Source organism: Orcinus orca, chromosome 2 (genome assembly GCF_937001465.1).
Source record: "Orcinus orca chromosome 2, mOrcOrc1.1, whole genome shotgun sequence".
Lineage (NCBI taxonomy): Eukaryota > Metazoa > Chordata > Mammalia > Artiodactyla > Delphinidae > Orcinus > Orcinus orca.
Window position 1 is genome coordinate 76,215,864 of NC_064560.1, and position 15,287 is coordinate 76,231,150.

General features: G+C 48.3%; 1 pseudogene; it reads left to right on the forward strand.

Moving 5' to 3' along the window:
- The first annotated feature begins 1,901 nt into the window (after nucleotides 1-1,901).
- On the forward strand, nucleotides 1,902-14,628 carry LOC101287469 (polyadenylate-binding protein 2-like; annotated as a pseudogene).
- The last annotated feature ends 659 nt before the right edge of the window (nucleotides 14,629-15,287 follow it).

Genomic DNA, 15,287 nt, shown 5'->3' on the forward strand with positions numbered 1-15,287 from the left:
TAACTTCTCAAATGCAAACTGGGTCCTACGCCTCCTCTGCCCCAAACCTGTGGTTCACATCCCCCGCAGCCAGACTGCTCTGAGACACTCAGGGCCCCACGATCGGGCCCCAGCCTGCCTTTCCACACTCGCCCAGCCCCAGGACTAGCACAAGCTGCAGTGAGTGGAGGCAGGAGCTCAGCTCGTGGCCTCTCAGAGCCAGCTGAGGGGGCTTCTTCACGAACTTAGAAACCATACGGAAATGGTCCATGAACTTGAATACCTAAAACTTAGACACTTAAGTGGAAAAATTACCACAAACTCAAAAGATGGACAATCAGGAAAAATATATTTGTAACAAAAATGAGAGACAAATAGTTGGTTTATCTTTTAAACGAAGAGTTTGTACCTATCGATGAAAAAGAGAAAACGTGAGAGGAAAACAGGTAGAGGATATAACACTCAACCTCACCCAACAGTAAGATGACAGTCATGGAGACAAAAATAAAATGCTATTTATGGCCCTCATGTTGGCATCCACATGGAGCTCTGAGGGCACCAGGCAGAAGGACCAGCACCCGCAGAGGCCCTGTGGTGGGATGAGCTGCTCTGCTGGAGGGCAGGTGAGAAGTGGGTGTGGCTGGAGCATTTGGTGGGAAGGGAGATTGCGGGGAGGGCGGACAAGGCATAGCATCAGAGGCGTGGGTACCCATCGAAGCAACTGGGGTATTAGCAGGGGTATTCGATGATCTATTTTTTTATTTTTATTTTTTAATTAATTAATTAATATATATATATATTTTTTTGGCTGCACTGGGTCTTTTTTGCTGCAGGCGAGCTTTCTCTAGTTGCAGCAAGCGGGGATTACTTACTCTTTGTTGCGGTCCACGGGCTTCTCATTGCCGTGGCTTCTCTTGTCATAGAGCACAGGCTCTAGGGCATGCAGTCTTCAGTAGTTGTGGTGCGCGGGCTTCAGTAGTTGTGGCTCACAGGCCCTAGAGCGCAAGCTCAGTAGTTGTGGCACACGGGCTTAGTTGCTCCACGGTATATGGGATTTTCCCCGACCATGGATTGAACCCGTGTCCCCTTCACTGGCAGGCAGATTCTCAGCCACTGCGCCACCAGGGAAGTCCCTGATCTAACTGTCTTTAAAAATCACTTTGGCTGCTGAGTGGAGGATGGACTAAAGGGGAGGCATTCTACAATGGGGCCGCTCCTTCAAGGGCATTTGGGCTGTATCTACCTAAATTTCAAACACACATACCCCAAGACCTTACCTTAGCAGTCCCACTAAATATTTGATCCTTAACTTCTGTGAAAATGTTCCAAGATATAGAACAAGGATGTCACTGCAACATTGCTTATAATGGTCCCAAACAAGTGACAGCCTAAACCTCTATCAGGAGGGAAGTTGTATAATACCTGTATCTCCAATAGTGCCATACTCTGCAGCCTTTCAGAGACGGGGCAGTGCTAATGGTGCTGGTCTGACGTGTCCTCTGAGGTATAATAAATGCGTTGTTTTTATAAAAAGCAACTTGAAGTACAGTGTGTATAGAGTTACTACTTGCATTAAAAAAAAAAAAAAGTTGTACAGCTATATGTGCATGCACAGGGAAAATATCCTTGAGGATGCCCAGGAATCAGGTAGACATTTGTTGCCCCTGGGGAGGAGAACTGAGGAGTAAGCCCTTTATTTTTACTTTATACCTTCCTCGGCACTGTTTGAATTGTAAAATAGCCTTCTTAGGAAGGCTAAGCCAGGCTGGACCCAGGAAGGGCACACCTTGGCTTTGGTGTCAAGAGGTAATGGGAAGCCCCCTTATGTCCCCTCTCCTCCGTGGAGGCACCTGATCCCATCGAGGGGGTCAGGTTCCAGGGGCAGGGCCAACAGTCTGTCATGTCCTTCTGACCCCGGGGCCATGGCTGAACCAGAACTCACCCTGGCTGTCTTGCGGATGCAGGCAGAGTTCTGGGCTGAGGGCCGGGCAGAGGGACAGGCATGATGGGCTGGGGACAGTTGACCAAGATCAGTGGGCTCTGACCCCATTCCACTCTTGCCAAGAGCACATCCAGCCCAGTTGCAGGTCAGACTCCTCCCCTAGCGGAGGGCAGCCCAGCCTCTTCCTGCCCTGCACCTGGGAAGCAGCAGCCTTTCTGATGACTGGTTACCAGCTGCACCACCACCACCTTCCAGCACCACCGATTGCTCAGACCTGCAGAGTCTCTGCAAGGACCCTGCCTCGTGGCAGGGGGGCGGGGGGAGCACACCAGACCCCACCTCCCTACACAGCGCCTTCGAGGCTGGGAGTACATCCTGCAAAAAGCATTCAGTGAGCCCCAAAGGGGATGCGAGGTGACACGCAAACTCCCCCAAGGCTCAGGAAAACCAGGAAACATGGAAATCCTGCCCTGGAAGGATCCACATCTTCCAGCATGTCAGGGCCTGGGGCCTCAAGTTCTCTGCATCCCTTAGTACCTGACACTGTTTCCCACCCTTTGCAGAATGGAGCAGTCAAAGGGAAATGGAGGGGGTGTATTAGTTATAACAGCACTTGGAGAATCACAGAAACTGCTCACTGCACCCACTTCTGCTCAGTAACAGACCCTGCTTTTGTTGGTGCATCAGCTCCCAGCCTCCCTTACAGGGAGCGGTGGCCCTGGGACTGAGCTCAGCCAGGGACAGTGTGGAGATGCCTGAGTAGGGCTTGGGGAAGGTCCATCAAAGGGCTGACTCATCAGGAGCCTCTTTGACCCTGCCCCTGCCTCCCTGGTCCTTGCTGGAGCAAGAGGGCAGGGCTCCCCTGGGGGTGCAGGGAGGGCCTGGGAGAGTGATAGAGAGGCAGCCCTCCACGCCAGCCCTGGCTGCCTCCCTTCAGGCTCCTTGTCACCTCCTAGACAAGGAAAGTACTTTCTTGTTTAAGAAAATATTTTCCAGCTCTCTGTTACTAGGAGCCAAATGCAATTCATAAACTTTCAGGTACATTTTCCACTAGCCGAAACACAGCCCTGAGACCTAACAGGTAATGACCTGGAGCTGGTCCTAACAAGCATCTGTTCAACTTTGGGCAGAGGGACCTGAGCAACAAGGGACTGGAACATTCTGTGGCCAGACAAGCCTGAGAGCTTACTTCTGCATCGTGAGCGTTGGGTATGGCCTGTAGATCTTGTCCCTGGAGCAACCACAGTTACAGAGGTGGGTCTGGGGCTTCATCCTAGTTGTCCAAACGCCAAAACTAAGGCTGTGGCATCCTGCAAGTTTAAACCTTCTACCCCAGGCAAGCTACCCCTCCCCTGTGGCTCTGTTTCCTACTCCGTGACATGGCCATGACAGGTCTTACCCTCCGTCAGGTTTGGTTCGGGACCAAGAGAGATAAGTATGTGACAGTCCAGCCCCACTCCTGACCTAGGGCCAAGACTCCCTCCCTGCCCCCCAGTCACGATTACCATGTCCCCTACCTGGGATGGGTACCCAGGACCCTCACCCAGGGGGACACAAAAGTCCTCTCTGCGAACTGCTTAAGGGAAACACAAGTGGTTCTGTTCCTGTGAAACAGCCCAACTTTAAGAATAAATCTGTTTTTTTCTGAAGTATCAAGAAGACTTCTCCTAACACCTTTATTTGAGAATTAAGGTGTAACACACATCACAATAGATGAAAGCTGGTGTATGGATGTTAAGAAGGCAATAGGAGGGCTTCCCTGGTGGCACAGTGGTTGAGAGTCCGCCTGCCGATGCAGGGGACATGGGTTCATGCCCCACTCCGGGAAGATCCCACATGCCGCGGAGCGGCTGGGCCCGTGAGCCATGGCTGCTGAGCCTGCGCGTCCGGAGCCTGTGCTCCGCAACGGGAGAGGCCACAACACTGAGAGGCCCACGTACCGCAAAAAAAAAAAAAAGAAGGCAATAGGAATGTTTAGGAGTCCTGTTGGGAGCACATACTTTAAAAAATGAAATAGGAGTAATGAATAGGCACACAAATAAAATAAAATAAATTTCCACTTTGCCATCCATGGTCTGTGTCATCCTCAAGGCAATCACCAATGCTCCCCAATCTTCTGGGCCTGTGATCTGGCTGCATCTTCCACCCCCAGCCTTCAGGAGAGACCATGTGACTAGTTCTGGCAAACAGGGCATGGGGTGAGTGGAAGGAGTGCCCATCACCTGGTGTGAGAGCACTGCATTATCTGTGTGAGACCCTCCAGGGTGCTCCCCACTCTGTCTCCAGGACCTGCAGCTATAGTTGGTCATTGTTCAATCAGCCTGAGTCCTGGAGAGGTGACTCAGAGTGCCCCAACACCCCGCCATGGACACAGAGCAAGAGCAAGAAGTGAACCTTGTGGTTTGTTACCCAAGTTCACCTGGCCATCCTGCTTGATACAGGATGCCGACGTCCCATGCCCACCCCCCCCCAGCAAACTCATACGTGGGTATCACGCCCTTGGCACCAGGCTCCACGGTGCTGTCCACTCTGCCTTGCTGTCTTCCCCAGACTGAGAGCTTCTCGAGAAAAGGGACAGGCAGGAGAGGTCTAAATGGGCAAAAAAGGCTCATCCTAAAAGAAAGGTAAGGCATGGGGGAACAGCACAATAATTTGTGAAACTGGGAACATCCATGTGATATCACAGCCTTCAGCTGTGAGACCAAGATTTGGGACACTTGGTTGCCTTGAGAGGTGAGTCAGATAGCTAGGATGGGCTTTTTAAATCATGAGTGTTACTTATTTAAAAAGTAAATCAAAACTAGTATATAAAATCGTCAAAAACATTTTGGAGCTCTGTCATTAAAAGTGACTTATATAGTAGCCCTTTCATACATCACCATTCTCACATACGCCTCTAGCTCTTAGATCTGGACCTACTGCACTTCTCCACCAAAATGAAGCAGGGCTCTTTGGAAGGCAGCTGATTCCATGTCTGCACACACTCACACACATACGCACAGACACACAAACACATGAACATACAAACACACACACAAAAGCATACACACACTATTTAAATAGAATGGACTTGAGGCAAGCTGGATATCCAAGGATTTCAGGGGTAGTATTCAAAGGACAAAGGGGTCCACCTTAAAGGGAGGGGCTCACTCAGGCTGAGTTGTGGTGATATGTTAACTAGTTAACTGAATAGTACGTGTTAGGGAAGCATTGACCAAAACCACCCACCTTGACCAGGCACAGTGATAACCACTTGCGTCAGCTGTCTTGCAACAGGAGGTCCTGATAAGGAACATGGTGCTGCCACCAAAAACCAGGAGAATATGGGAGGGGCTGAAAGGAGGAAGGAGATACCAGTCCATATGTCCTACCAATCTCCCAGAATCCTTCTTTCTGGAATCCATCTTGGCTGAGATGTGAGCGCCACCAGGAAGAACCCTGAGTCAGACTGTGGGCCAAGCAAAGTGGCAAGAGACAACCCAGAAACTAACCCCATTACCATAAAACCTGAGACTGTGAGCCACATGGCAGATTAGTTCTCCTGGGTTTCCTTACCCTGCTGCTCTCTGCCCAGGCACCCCTTCCCAATAAAGTCTTTTGCTTTGTCAGCACATGTCTCCTCGGACAATTCATTTCCGAGTGTTAGACAAGAGCCCACTCTTGGGCCCCAGAAGGGGTCCCACTTCCTGCAACACAAGTTGTAAAAAGTTGGAATGATACTGTTACTAAGTCCAAGCTTGCTCTGCTCACCACGCGACAAGCCAACAAGTCGGAGATGAGCTGTTGAGGCAAGGAAGACAACTTTATTTGGAAAGCTGGCAGACTAAGAAGATGGTGGGCTAGGGTCCCCAAAAACCATCTTATCAGGGTCTGGATGCCAGTTTCTTTTATAGAATCAGAGAGCGAGAGGCAGTGGGGAAGTAAAGTAAAAAGGGCCATCAGCCTTGCGAAACATCTCCTGGGGGGACCAGCCTCAGTGAAGGGATGTGTTAATTTCTTCTTTCTTGCAGCCATTCACAGGTGGGCAGGATCAGATTGTCTCCCTGTGAGCTGAACAGAGGCACTTTAGTTTAACATTCTGGCAGAGGGGCAGGCTTCCCTGAGGCAGGGTATGATTATAATAACAAAAGCAACGAAAAGCAAAGTTAAAGTCAAAGAAACAGATCCAACATGGAGTCCGATTTAGCTCTTCCCAGTTACAATTCCCCACTGTCAATGTCCATTCCACAATCTTGTAGGATAAGGGGTAATGACCACTCTTAGCTACTTCCTGCTGTGTAGGGGCAGTGATGGGTGATCGTGGAATGGAATTCATCAGCACTGGGCAGGGGATAATTCTTAGAATTTTTAGTAAATAGTACAATTCTCAATTATTTGGACCTGATGCTGTGCTATTCAGTAGAACAGGATTAAACAAGTAGATGGACCCATCCTTCTCCATCTATAAGGAAATTGCAATCTCAACACATCCTTTTTGAAGAGCAACCTTTAGTCTTCTAAGGGTTCACAAACCCACTGCTCTCCAAGCCTCTCAGGAGTTGGGTCGTCTTCTGATGATGGTGGTGCAGCTTTAATCCAAATATGATGAATCCAAGGTTTTATCCCAGCCAATTTGACAGATTAATGCATGGTGAGTAATACCACATGTGGTCCTGTCCACCTTGCAGTCAGCTGGTGCTCAGGCCCTTGTTCTCTCCAGGTTTTAAGGAGGACTCGATCTCTGGGTCAGAAAGGATGCAAAGCTACCTCAGTTGGATAGGCAGATCTGCTGGAAGCAAACTCATGAACAGAGGTTAGTATAGTGCCCAAAGCTTTAACATAATTAGCAACAGCTATGTCTTTCAGAGCATTTACAGATTCCCCTGCCCGGGCAGACACCTAGAATGGCCTACCATACAATATTTCATAGGGGCTTAATTTAACCCTGCTTCTGGAAGCCACTCTGATCCATAACAGGGTAACTGGCAATGCCTTATCCTAAGTTATATTAGCCTCTTGACATATGTCAGCAATGCTCCTTTTCAACGTATGATTCATTTTCTCAGATTTTCCTGTTGATTGTGGTCTCCAGGATGAATGTAACTTCCTATTAATTTGCAGTGCTTTAGCCACTTATTGGGTTATGCTAGAGACAAAAGCAGGTCCATTATCACTCTGGAGGGTGTTAGGTAGTCCAAACTGGGGAATAATTTCCTTAAGGAGGACTTTAACCACTTGGGAGGCTTTTTCTGTCTGGGTGGGATATGCTTCCACCCATCCTGAAAAAGTGTCCACACACACCAACAGGTATCTGAAGTTTCCCTCAATTTAAGGTATTTGAGTAAAGTCTATTTGCCAGTCCTCTGTGAGGCAGGTCGCTCTGTGCTGGGGCCCCATCTGGGGAGGTCTGACAACAGTTTTAGGGTTATTTTTAGCACAAATCATACAATTCCGAGTGACTCGCTGGATGGTCTTTTGTAGGTGAGTTCCCATTATATAATTTTAAATCCATTGCAGGTGGCATCTCTCCCATAATGGGTACTGTCATGAATGTGCTTCAGCACAGTGTCCAAGAGGGCCTCAGGAATCAAAACAGTTCCTAGTGCATTACATTTCCAGCCAGGTGAGTTACGGTCAAGAGTGAAACCCCACTCCTTGGCCCTCTCCTGTTCTTTTCTGAATACACTGGCTGATATTTTGACAAGTCAATCTGCGGAAGAAGTGACCCTATCATGGCTTGATAATTACCTTTCTTTGCTGCTTTCTTTGCAGCTTGGTCAGCTAACCAGGTGCCCTTTATTGTGTGAGTCTCACCCTTCTGGTGGCCTGGGCAGTGCATTACGGCCACTTGTGAGGGATTATGGACTGCTTCTAATAGTGACAGGATTTCAGAAGCATGTTTTGTGCCTTTATTGTTTGAAGTGAGAAGCCTCCTTCCTTTCCAGATCGCCCCCTGAGCATGCACCACAGAAAATGCATAGCGGGAGTCTGTATATATTTACTCGCTTCCCTTTAGCGAGGAGCAGGGCTCTTGTCAGAGCAATGATTTCTGCCTTCTGAGCTGAGCTCCCCGGGGGCAGGGCTTTTGCTTCAACAATCCTTTTAAGTGTTACCACCTGGCTTGTGGTTATATACCCGTCATGTCGCCTACCTTTGTCCATGAAGCTGCTTCCATCGGTGAACAATTCCATATCTGGCTCAGCCAAGGGTAGGTCCATTAAGTCTGGTCTGCTAGAGTACACTAGCTCAATGACGTGTAGGCAGTCATGCTCTGGGGATTGTGCAGCATCAATCAGGAGCAATGTGGCTGGATTTAGGGCTGAAGTGACTTGAAGTCTTACGTTGGGATTGTCCAGGAGAACGGCTTGGTACTTTCCCATTCTCCCAAAAGTCAGCCAATAGGCCCCTTTCTGTTCCAGCAAAGAAAGGACATGGTGAGGAACATACACAGTGGTGGGTTGCCCTAGAGTAAACTTCTCAGCTTCCTGAAATCTGTCACAAGTAGCTGTTACAGCTTGAAGGCCAGGAGGCCACCCCTTAATAGTCTGTTCTAGTTGTTTTGAGAAGTAAGCAACAGGTCGGGGGATATTCCTCAGAGTTTGAATTAACACCCCAAAGCTTATGCCTTGTCTCTCATGTACATACAGTTTGAAAGGTTTCTTTAAGTCTGGTAGTCCCAAAGCCAGGGCTGAGACTAACTTCGTTTTTATCGTTTCAAAGGCTGTTTGGCACTCTTTAGTCCAAGTAAGGGGCTCAAGATCATGTCCCTTCAGTGCCTCATAGAGGGGCTTTACGATGAGCCCATTGCTTGGGATCCAAATCCGACAGAACCCTGCCATTCCCAGAAAGCCTCTCAGTTGTCTGTGGGTCTTGGATGCTCCTAAGCCTGCAATTGCCTGCTTTCTGTCAGGCAAAAGATCCTGCTGTCCTTGAGAGAGGACAAAGCCCAGATACGTGACTTGCTGTTTGCATATCCGGGCCTTTTTCTGGGAGACCTTATATCCACAATTAGCCAAATAGTTCAGGGTTCTGATAGTATTTTGTAGACATTTATCGTATGTAGGGCTCACTATGTGCAAGTCGTCCACATATTGGAGCAAGAGTCCTTCGTCCAATATTAAGTCTCTAAGGTCTCTAGACAACGTCTCCCCAAACAAGGTAGGGGAATTCTTAACTCCTTGAGTCAGGACTGTCCAACAATACTGTTGGACTACCTGCGTTTCTGGGTCTTGCCATTCAACAGCAAATAGCTGCTGTGATTCTTCTACAATAAGAATGCAGAAAAAAGCATCTTTCAAGTCCAAGACTGAGAACCAGCCGTATTCTCCCAGAATAGTTGTGAGCAGAGTGTATGGATTAGGCAGCACAGGGTGTAAGTCTTGGACTACTTCATTAATAGCCCTCAAGTCTTGGACAAAGCGATACTCTGCTGAGTTTGGCTTTTTGACCGGAAAGATAAGGGTGTTATATGGGGACCTGCAAGGTCTAATCAGTCCTGTTTTCAAAAACTTCTCCAGGATTGGCTGAATTCCCTTTTTTTTTTTTTTTGCGGTACGCGGGCCTCTCACTGTTGTGGCCTCTCCGGTTGCGGAGCACGGGCTCCGGACGCGCAGGCTCAGCGGCCATGGCTCACAGGCCTAGCCGCTCCGCAGCATGTGGGATCTTCCCGGACTGGGGCACGAACCCGTGTCCCCTGCATCGGCAGGCAGACTCCCAACCACTGCGCCACCAGGGAAGCCCTGAATTCCCTTTTGAGCCTTTTGTTTCAAAGGATATTGTTTTAGATTAGGTGTCTTTGGCCTTCCCCGGAGTGCCATCAGCCCACACTTCCAGCCTTACCTTTTCGTAGACCTCTGTGGGAAAAAGCCCTGTCTCCTTCTCTGGGGTTTCCATAAGTACCATTTGTAGGCTTAAAGTGTGCTCCGGTGGGACCCTGATGTCAAGCTGTTCTGGCGAAAAGGTTACTTGAGTGTTTAATTTACAAAGGAGATCTTGTCGCAGAAGGGGAATTGGACACTCTGGCATATATAAGAAGCTATGTCCCCCAGTTGGCATTCTAGAGCTTATAGAAACAAATGGTTCTCTACTTCTCCAGAAACTCCCATGACCAAGATAGACTGAGATGTTTTCTGTGCCACCTTGGTGTTTACCACAGAATATGTGACACCCATATCTATTAGAAAGTCAATCAACTTGTTCCCCACTGTCAATGTTACCCAGGGGTCTTGTGGGGAAATTAGAATCAGACGCCTCAGGTCCAAGGACCTCTTCATTCATTATCAGATTGCTCCTCTCTTTCTACCATATGAGAGGCTCCTGTCTTCTATTATTCTTTCATCAAGGGCATTTTCTTTTCCAATGCCCTTCCTCCTTGCAGTAAGCACATTGCTCCTTCCCCAGTGGTGTCTTACCTTCCTTTAGGTTACTCACCTTCTGGTAATTCAATGCTGCTGCCAGAAAAGGTACATTCCGTTTTGCATCTTCTTGCTTTTGTCATTGTTCCCTGTTGTTGAATACTTTAAAAGCAACAGCTACTAATTGAGAAGGGTTCATTCCAAATACACCATCTAACTTCTGTAATTTTTTCCTAATATCTGGGGTGCTTTGCCCAATGAAAGTCATACATTCTCAGGGGTCTCGGGGTCTGCATCCATGTAGCGCTTATAAGCTTGATAAATCCTTTCCAGGAACTCTGATAGATCCTCATTTGGCTTTTGTTTTATCTCCTGAATCTTGTTTAAGCTCTTTTGTCTAGATACCCCCTTTTGAAGACCCACTAAAATACATCCCCTGTAGTGTTCTAGAAGTGGCATGCCCCCATTATTAGGATCCCAGTGAGGCTCAGCAATAGGGACTGCCAAATTTGCTTCTGGCGTTCCATTTGGATCCACTAAATGGAGCTGGTGCACTTCCTCTTTACCATCCTCCTTTCATCCTCAGTAGTCATTATATTCATAAGAGTGTGAATGTCTGCCCAAGTGGGATGGTAAGTGGCAAATATTGAGGTGAAAAGTTCAGCCATATGGAGTGGGTCCTCTCAGTAAGCAGGGTTATGGTTTTTCCAGTTAAGCAAATCCTAAGTCGGGAATGGATTCTGCATCCATAGGAGCCCAGCTGGCTGGCCATTTGCATTACAGACTCCTACAGGGTATCAGCGCAAGGGAAATTGCCTTGCTGCGGAAGTTGCTCTCAGTCCAAATTGGGTGCCCTGTCGGGTCTTAGATGGTGATACTAAACCAGGTCCCTCTGCCACCGGGGTTACCATAGAAACTGCTATTCAATCCCCATGAGTGGGGGAAGCAAGAGGTAGTGAAAGGGGTGAATATGTTGGCGCCATAGGGTGGGGCAGTTGGAACAACTGCCAGTGCATGCAGCCTGCTCGGCCAGTGGGGTAGCTGGATGGGCCACAGCGGGTGTTTAAGCACTGGAATAATATGTCCCCACTCTCGTTTCTCCCCCCCTTCCCCTTGTAGAACAGGTTCTCCCTTGGGTTTCCTTTCAGACCGTTGTACCATAAGGTGGCAGTCCTCTGACTCCTTCTTCCTGATGCAATAGCATAAATGCTTCTACATATGGAATCTGACCTCTTTTCCCTGCTCTTTTGCAAAACACTTCTAACTGCCAGATCGTATGATAATTGAGTGAGCCATTCAGGGGCCCGTCGTTCTTCTGATCCTAACATATATTGGGTCCATACCCTATTACAATAGTATATCATGTCTTTCTTAGTCATAGGCTCATAGCTATGTTTTGCCCATTTATCTAATATATGCCCCAAAGGGCTATCCTTCAGGATAGATGGAGTATTTCCCTTTTTGATAAGTTTGATAACACCAAAACATGAAAGACGCAGACAAATTCCAACACAAAAAGCACAAACAAATTCTAGCATCAATGCACACAAAACCAAAAGAAAACCAAGACCAAAACCGACGAACTAGTTCCCAGTGAACCAGTTCCCAAAATCAGGTAGAGTCCAACAACAATTCCCCTCTCCAACAGGGTACCCCGACCAAACTGGCTTGTCCCGTAAAGGAAAAGCCCAAATTGAGGGGGGAATATGTTCCCAGTGTGCACGCCAGAGCGACTTACCGTCCAAAATCAAACTGAGTCCGACGACTCCTAGAAGTTTGTTGGTTCCTTGCTTCAACTGCCAAGCGCTGGGGTAGCTGGTGTCGCTTCAGGGTACTTTGAAGTGAAGATCCTCAGGACAAATGGACCTGGCAGCTGCTAGGGTCTTGCCCCAATATTCCTTGACTGGGGCCAGCTAGCCATGAGCCACAAGGCTCCTGACTGGCTAAGCCAAATTTGTTACCGAGTCCAAGCTTGCTCTGCTTGCCGCACGACAGGCCAGTAAATCAGAGACAAGGTGTTGAGGCAAAGAAGACGACTTTATTCAGAAAGCCAGCAGTCTGAGAGATGGAGGGCTAGGGCCCCCAAAAACCATCTTATCAGGGTCTGGATGCCAGTTTCTTTTACAGAATCAGAGAGGGAGAGGCAGTGGGGAAGTAAAGTAAAAAGGGCCATCAGTCTAGCAAAACATCTCCCGGAAGGACCAGCCTCAGTGAGGGGATGTGTTAATTTCTTCTTTCTGGCAGCCATTCACAGGTGGGCAGGGTCAGATTGTCTCCCTGTGAGCTGAAGAGAGGCACTTTAGTTTAACATTCTGCCAGAAGCAGCAGGGTTCCCTGAGGCACGCCATTACGTATGATTATAATAACAAAAGCAACGAAAAGCAAAGGTTAAAGTCAAAGAAACAGATCCAACATGGAGTCCAATTTAGCTCTTCCCTGTTACAATACCAAAAAAAGAAGTTATTTACAGCATGTAAATTGTAGCTGTAATTTAAAAGATACGTATAATTTATGAGCACTTTTAAAGACAAGTATTATATAAACCGGTATTGGCTCCTTCTAGTAAGTGTAGAATATTAGCTTGTAAAACATTTTTTTGAGCGGCAGCGGCGGCCGCAGCAGCGCGGTCTGCGGGCGGTCGGGGCTCCGGCCGGGGCGGCGGCACCATCTTGTGCCCGGGGCCGGTGGGGAGGCCGGGGAGGGGGCCCCGGGGGTCGCAGGAACGGCTTGGAGTCTGAGGAACTGGAGCCTGAGGAGCTGCTGCTAGAGCCCGAGCCTGAAGAGGAGCCGCCCGGCCCCGTGCCCCCCGCCCCGGGAGCTCCGGGCCCTGGGCCTGGCTCGGGAGCCCCCGGCAGCCAGGAGGAGGAGGAGGAGCCGGGACTGGTCGAGGGTGACCCGGGGGACGGCACCACTGAGGACCTGGAGCTGGAAGCGATCAAAGCTGGAGTCAGGGAGAGGGAGGAAGAAGCTGAGAAGCTAAAGGAGCTACAGAACGAGGTAGAGAAGAAGATGAATATGAGTCCACCTCCAGGCAATGCTGGCCCAGTGATCATGTCCATTGAGGAGAAGATGGAGGCTGATGCCCGTTCCATCTATGTTGGCAATGTGGACTATGGTGCAACAGCAGAAGAGCTGGAAGCACACTTTAATGGCTGTGGTTCAGTCAACCGTGTTACTATACTATGTGACTAATTTAGTGGCCATCCCAAAGGGTTTGCATATATAGAGTTCTCAGACAAAGAGTCAGTGAGGACTTCCTTGGCCTTAGATGAGTCCTTATTTAGAGGAAGACAAATCAAGGTGATCCCAAAACGAACCAACAGACCAGGCATCAGCACAACAGACTGGAGGTTTCCCGCGAGCCCGATACTGTGCCCAGACCACCAACTACAACAGTTCCCGCTCTCGATTCTACATTGGTTTTAACAGCAGGCCCCAGGGTCGTGTCTACAGGGGCCGGGCTAGAGCAACATCATGGTATTCCCCCCACTAAAAAAAGTGTGTATTAGGAGGAGAGAGAGGAAAAAAAGAGGAAAGAAGGAGAAAAAAAAAAAGAATTAAAAGAAAAGAAAAAACAGAAGATGACCTTGATGGAAAAAAATATTAAAAAAAAAAAAAGATATACTGTGGAAGGGGGGAGAATCCCATAACTAACTGCTGAGGAGGGACCTGCTTTGGGGAGTAAGGGAAGGCCCAGGGAGTGGGGCAGGGGGCTGCTCATTCACTCTGGGGATTCGCCATGGACACGTCTCAACCGCGCAAGCTGCTCCCCCTGTTTCCCTGTCCCCCTTTGCTCCCTTGCGGGCTGCTCAAGGGTAGGTGGGCATGGGTGGTAGGAGGGGTTTTTTTACCCAGGGCTCTGCAAGGACACCAAACTGTTCTGCTTGTTACCTTCCCTCCATCTTCTCCCTAGCTTTCACAGTCCCCTCCTGCCTGTTCCTGTCCTGCCAGGTCTACCACCCACCCCACCCCTCTTTTCTGGCTCCCTGCCCCTCCAGATTGCCTGGTGATCTATTTTGTTTCCTTTTGTGTTTCTTTTTCTGTTTTGAGTGTCTTTCTTTGCAGGTTTCTGTAGCCGGAAGATCTCTGATCTGCTCCCAGCAGCTCCAGTGTAAATTCCCCTTTCCCCTGGGGAAATGCACTACCTTGTTTTGGGGGATTTGGGGGTGTTTTTTGTTTTTCAGTTTTTTGTTTTGTTTTCCTTTACCTTTTTTTCCCTTTTATTTGGAGGGAATGGGAGGAAGTGGGGACAGGGAGGTGGGAGGTGGATTTTGTTTATTTTTTTAGCTCATTTCCAGGGGGTGGGAGTTTTTTATTTAATATGTGTCATGAATAAAGTTGTTTTTGAAAATAAAAAATAATAATAATAAAAAACATTTTTTAAATCTGTGTAAGAGGAAAACACAAACTCAGGAAAAGTCATCTTGAAAGGAGATGACTATTGCCCTTGATGACCAGCTAGAAACAGGGTCTGCCGTAAGTGGTGGGCAGATCCAAGAGGAGAGGGGCCTGCACTCTCACCCTTCTGCCTGGAAAGGAACCTCAAGTTGTCCTTTCTGGAAGATGTGAACAAGATGTGTTTCTCATGATGCTAGCAGAGCAGATCATCATAGCCTGTGGGTGGGACAAATGGCAGTTAAAGAATGCCTCACTTTGGGAGGTGGACTACAAAAAACACAAAGCTTCATGAAAAGCTTGAGCTTGAAATGTCCTACAGATTCAGTGAGCAAACGCTTCATGAAGCTTGTGCAGTCACCTTGGGAGGAGCTGCCAGAAGCCCTGCCCAAGGGAATTATCCACAGCCCAGGTCCTCCATTATCAGCATCTGAGATCTTTTCTCACTGGGGTCTGGAAATAGCATCCTGTGATGTGATTTATAATAAGAAATGTGTATTTAATCTTTGTCTCAGTTTCTGGCACAGAGTTCCTAAAACCCTTGGAATTTCCTATGTGATAAGAGGGATAAAGGTGTCTTTTTTTATGTTAATGAGTGACCTTTGGATGCACCTAAGGGTAGGGACTGGTTGCCAGGA